Here is a 5,892-nt window from a genome sequence, read left to right on the forward strand (position 1 = left end):
AAATGATTAAGGGACACAAATATCTACAACTTTTTCGGTTGTGTCACACTAAGTCAGTCTTTCGAGAAAGTGAAATGTTATGTCTATGATTTTTGTGATGCAAAATTTGTAACTAACATATGTACATTGAAAACTATATTCAATGAAATTCTTTGTACCACAAAGGTCAGCTACATGACAAGTATTTTTTTTTTACAGTAGTTACATGAGAAGTTGGTTTTTTGTTTATATTGTCACAAGTCATATAATTATAAACTACAATTGATTCTATTATGTACTAAATGACTAAATGCTCAAAATCTTATCATGCAGACCAAGAGTACTGCTATCAAATACTCTTAACTATAAGTAATTAATGATTAGGAAATATTACTAAAAGACCTTTATGATAGTAAATAAAACTATCACGTGAACTTATGAGAATCTAGAAATTAAAAAATGCAGTTATTTGATGATCTAGGTGAACTGATGTGAATCCATAACTTCAAAAAGATTTGTTAATTTCAAGATCAATCTCAAGTTATCTAACGACATGTCGAATAACAAAAAATAAACAAGCCCACAGTAGCATATTTTATCAAAATATGTAATCATAGAAACAAAACAAACATCTTCAAAATTATCGACAACAGTGCAAAGCAAAAAAGTAAAAAAGTTACTAACTATAATCCGAATCAGTTTCTTAATCAACCTAATTAACCATTTTTTATCGTTCCCAAAGCGGATTCAAAGATGCTCTGAAGCTCCTGCAAAATGTCCACAAACACTTGAGTTTCTTCCTTCTTGCCACCATCAAGCAAATGTTCACATTTTGCAGTAAGAGAAACCATCTTATTTGTTCTTTGTGTGGGAATCAAGGAAATGATACCCTTATCCTTCATAACTTTCTTCACAATGTAAAGATAGTCGTCCAAAGCATTTATTGCTTCAACTTTCTTCTTGAACTTCAAATCTTCAGCTTTGAAATCCTCAGCTTCTTGAATCATTCTCTCAATTTCTTTACTTGACAGTCTTCCATTTTCATTAGTTATTGTAATATCTTTCTTATTCCCAGAGGTTTCATCTTCACAAGAGACATTCAAAATACCATCAGCATCTATGGTAAAGCATACTTTGTGAGGAAGACCTCGAGGTGCACGAGGAACTGAGATCGTAAAAAAACCCAACAAGTTGTTCTCGCTGGCTATTATTCTCTCGCCCTCATAAACCTCATTCAAAACACTGCTTTAGTAATCATCACAAGTAATGTATGTTTTTGTCTTCTTGACAGGAATGGAAGTGTTCCTTGGAATCACGGTGTCCATGATATCTCCTCTTACAGACGTACCAAGAGACAGAGGTATAACATCGCGCAGCGTCAAGTTTAGAACAGTCTTAATGCCTCCACTCAACAAAGCAGCCTGGACAGCAGCACCATAAGCAACAGCCTCATCAGGGTTGATGCTCTTAAAAAGATCCTTCCCCTTGAAAAGGTTTTGCAATAGTTGTTGCACTTTGGGAATCCTAGAAGAGCCACCAACAAGTACAACATCATCAATACTACTTTTGTCCATCTTAGCATCATTAAAACAACTTGTAATAGTCTCCATACATTTTTCAAAGAGGTCCATATTCAGTTGCTCAAACTTGGCCTGAGTGATTGATGAACAGAAGTCAATACCTTGACAAATAGCATCTATATCAATTGTGGCCTCAGTGTCGAATGAAAGTGTCCTTTTCGCCCTCTCACATGCAGTTCTCAGCTTCCTCAGGGCTTTTGAGTTTCCACTAATGTCAACTTTGTTTTTTTCCTCTTCAACTCATTCACAAAATAATTCAGCATCCGATTATCAAAGTCCTCTCCCCCAAGGTGAGTGTCTCCGGCAGTGGCCTTGACTTCAAAGGCATTATTCTTTATTGTAAGGAGAGACACATCAAAAGTTCCACCACCAAGATCAAAGATGAAATTTTTTCTCTCCTCAACACAATTTGCTCTCTTTTGAAGACCATATGCAAGAGCAGCAGCAGTAGGCTCATTGATTATCCGTATTACATTGAGGCCAGCAATGAAACCAGCATCTTTGGTGGCTCTTCGCTGTGAATCATTGAAATAAGCTGGTACCGTAATCACTGCATTTTTGACAGATGACTCCAAGAATACCTCTGCAATCTCCCGCATCTTTGTGAGGACCATAGATGATATTTCCTCTGCAACAAAGCGCTTTTCCTCACCCTTAAAATTAACAACAATCACAGGGTTGTCATCACTGCCAGCAATGACCTTAAAGCGCCACAACTGTAGATCATTTTTAATAACAGAATCACTATATTTCCTTCCAATCAACCTTTTTACATCTGCAAAAATTAAAATAGTGATGTATAGTTTGTTGTTCTAATATAAGAACAGATTAGAAAGAAAAAACAATTATAGTAATAACTAAAATAGTAAAATATGTTTATGTTAGCATCCCAAAAATTGGATTCAAGGATTTAGAGGAAGAACACTACTATTTAGAAAAATAAAAATTATAAGATAGAATCTCAACAAAAAAAAAGCTACACAAAAATAGATACTCTCCTTCTACAATGGTTTACATCATTCATTTTCTAAAATTACTAAAAGATCCTTTCTAAAAGGGTAGAAGCCTATATTTGAAAACTTCCAATACATTAGTAAAGGGATTAGGTCCAGGTTAACTAACTAATAAGAGAAACACCAAAAGAGTTACACATATACAAGTATTAACAACTTAAGAACACAACTACTAACAAACTTCTAATTATCTTTTACTAGTAATTATCCCTATTTCTATATCCTAACAGTTTAGGTTTTTATAATCATCTTGAAACTTATTTTAGTATCAGCGCCACTTTTCAATCCCTACAAGTTTCAAAAGCATGTACTTGTAATTTTTATGGACTTAAAAATATGTACAAGGTACCAAAAACAAAAATGTAAACTTTATAGAGATGAAACACATAAATGAATCTAGTTGAAAAAAAAGGGCAAAAATACACACAAAAAGAATTACCAAATATAGTGTTGGTTGGGTTTGAGGAAGCTTGATTTTTGGCAGCATCACCAATCAATCTCTGAGAGTTAGTGAAAGCAACACAAGAAGGAGTTGTTTTGTTTCCTTGATCATTGTGAATGATTTCCACACGATCAGTTTGATCCTGCCATACTCCAACACATGAATAAGTAGTGCCGAGATCAATTCCTATTGCAATTCCCTCATATTTTGTTGACATTGTGTTTCAGCTTGCATGTAAATGAAACCGTTTGTTGTGAATACTGTAACTCAAACTTTGGAAGAAATATAGTAGCAATGTACTTGGATTGGTTTAAATATGTGGAATATGAAAAGTGTATTAATTGAATGTGTATGTATATTGAGATTCCCTAAAATGAATTCATGTGCACAGTCATAAATAGAGTCTCTTCGTTGTCCGTTCACAGTTCATGCTTAGGGAAATTGAGTAGAAAAAAGTTCAAGTGGCAGCTGTGTGAGTCCTTTTTTTTATTAAAAGAAATCAAACATTTATAAATAAATGACAATTATTTTTATTAGATAAATTATTGGAGTTAGATGTGTGAGTCATTTCATTGATGCTTGGTAATTTTGATGCAATATAACTTCATTTTTGCATTAGTGATAGGGATGACAATTAGACTCAGATCTAATGGGTACCTGTAAAAAAAAACCTATAATGAGTAGGATAAAAATCTGCCTAATGATTTTGGGCACGGAGACGAGTAATTACCCGCAAAATTAAGCTATCGGTGTGGGTACGGGTACTATAGTACTCACCCCGCTCTGCACCCACATTTTATAAATATGTAAATAATTGTGATTTTATAACTAAGAGTTATGTCTTCTTAATCGTGACTTTATAATTATATTTGCAAGTTCCTATTAATTGTTTTTACATATCTCGAATAATATTGTTGTAGGACTTGCAAATTATAAAATATTATTATGAATATTAGAATGTGTATTATAACAAATGTTCATTTAAAATGTTTTGAGTTAGAAAATATTTTGTTTTATAATACTTTATGATTAGATTTAAAATATTTGAATAAATTTTAAATTTAATCACAATAATATCATTTATTTATTGATCTATTTTAGTTAAAGCGTGGGTAACGGATATAAATACAGAAACTTAGGTACCCAGAAAATAAATGTACAGATATTAAAATTGATACCCAAAAAAGTACGGGCACAAACATAGATATTTTTTTAAATCGCGTGTATGAGGACAGTTACTAAGTACCCTACTCAAACCCTACCAATTGTCATCCCTAACTAGAGAGACTTCATTTATATGATTTTTACGTTAAATTATACTTTTTTCCTTTTCAAAAAATAAAAATATATCTTTTCTTTACATAGAGAATGTTTATAGTATTTTCTTCATAAAAAAATATTAGTATTATTCTTTTTTTTTTAGGGAATAGTATTTTCTCTTTATTAGAGTTTGAATCTTAGTCTTTTAACTACTCAAACTATAGAGCAATCTAATCCCTAATTTTAAAGATAAACATAATTAAAGTTAAATATTGTCCATGATTTAATAACTATTATAATTGATAAATATTGTAAAATATTTTTACGTATTTATACATCTCAATTAAAATTATTAAATCCGTGACATATTATTTTGAAGGGTTAAATAATGAACTTTTTGATAAAAAAAAGATCATGTGATTTATTAATAATCAAATGAGCAATGTAAAAAGAGAATGATAAAAAAATAAATAAATAAAAAGAATAAAAAAAACTTGAAGGCTAACTTTAAACACAACTGCAACTGCTCTAGTTAACTAACCAGTAATCTGGTTGGTTTGCTTGTCTCCTAATAAGCTTCACCTCAAGGTTGGACTATTTAGAAAGAATTATTTTACAATCTTCGATAATTGTGCCTACTTTCATAAAATTTGAACTAATAGAACAATTTATTCTATGTGTAAATAAACTAAATTAAATTTTATCATCTTGTATTTTATCTGAATAATTATAACTTTGATTTTTATTTAACTGTTTTGGTGTGATAATTACATGAGAACAATATATGGCACAATTACTTTCTAAATGGACTATATCATATTTTGTTTATTTGATTAGTTTTGATAATTATGAAATTGTTTATTTTAGTTGTTGAAAATATTAGTTTAATTATTTAATTAAATTCGAATATATAGAAGTTATATTGTTTGTTAGTTTTATTTTGAACCAAATAAGTATTCGGTCTACAAGATAGTAGAGTTAGTGAGACTCAGCTCTCATATATGAGTGTTCTTGCTTGAAAATAATTTTGGTTCATCCATCTTTAGTATAAAAAAAAGTCACGTGACCCATTCGTTTTACTCTTCTTCATAATAAGATTTTATGATTCATGGTGTTGTCTTGACATAATGTTGACTTTATGTCCTTATCCCAATCAATTAACAGACGAAATAATGTACATTTCCTCATTCTTGACACCATGCACCCATTTTTATCTCCTCCTTATCACCTTTAATTATTTTTGAAATGAAAGTTACAAGTTTAAATATGGATTTTATCTTTTTTGGGCAATTAAGATAAGACAAAAAAAAAAAGTCTCTCCTCCTTTGTTTCAAGTCTCCCTCTCTCTTAAATTAGAATTATGATTTTATTTTAATTATCTACAAAAATAATTTTTGACAATTTTTGGTTTCGTAACTATTAGCAAACAAATTAAAAGGGTGTCTATACATCAATACCTTCTTAATAAGTTCTCAAATTTTTCATCACCACCAAAGAAAGCAAAAAAACAGAGAAACATAATCTCCTTTTTTTTTCCCTCACGCCATCATTATCATCATCATCATCGCCAAGTTGAATTCCAATTTTATTTCTTCTTATAATACCATCGCAAGTAAAA

At 30.6% G+C, this 5,892-nt stretch overlaps 1 pseudogene; it reads right to left on the reverse strand.

Moving 5' to 3' along the window:
* Positions 1-603: 603 nt before the first annotated feature.
* Positions 604-3,231, reverse strand: LOC101504690 (heat shock 70 kDa protein 4-like; annotated as a pseudogene).
* Positions 3,232-5,892: the final 2,661 nt, after the last annotated feature.

This window comes from Cicer arietinum, chromosome 3, assembly GCF_000331145.2.
Source record: "Cicer arietinum cultivar CDC Frontier isolate Library 1 chromosome 3, Cicar.CDCFrontier_v2.0, whole genome shotgun sequence".
NCBI classification, from domain to species: domain Eukaryota; kingdom Viridiplantae; phylum Streptophyta; class Magnoliopsida; order Fabales; family Fabaceae; genus Cicer; species Cicer arietinum.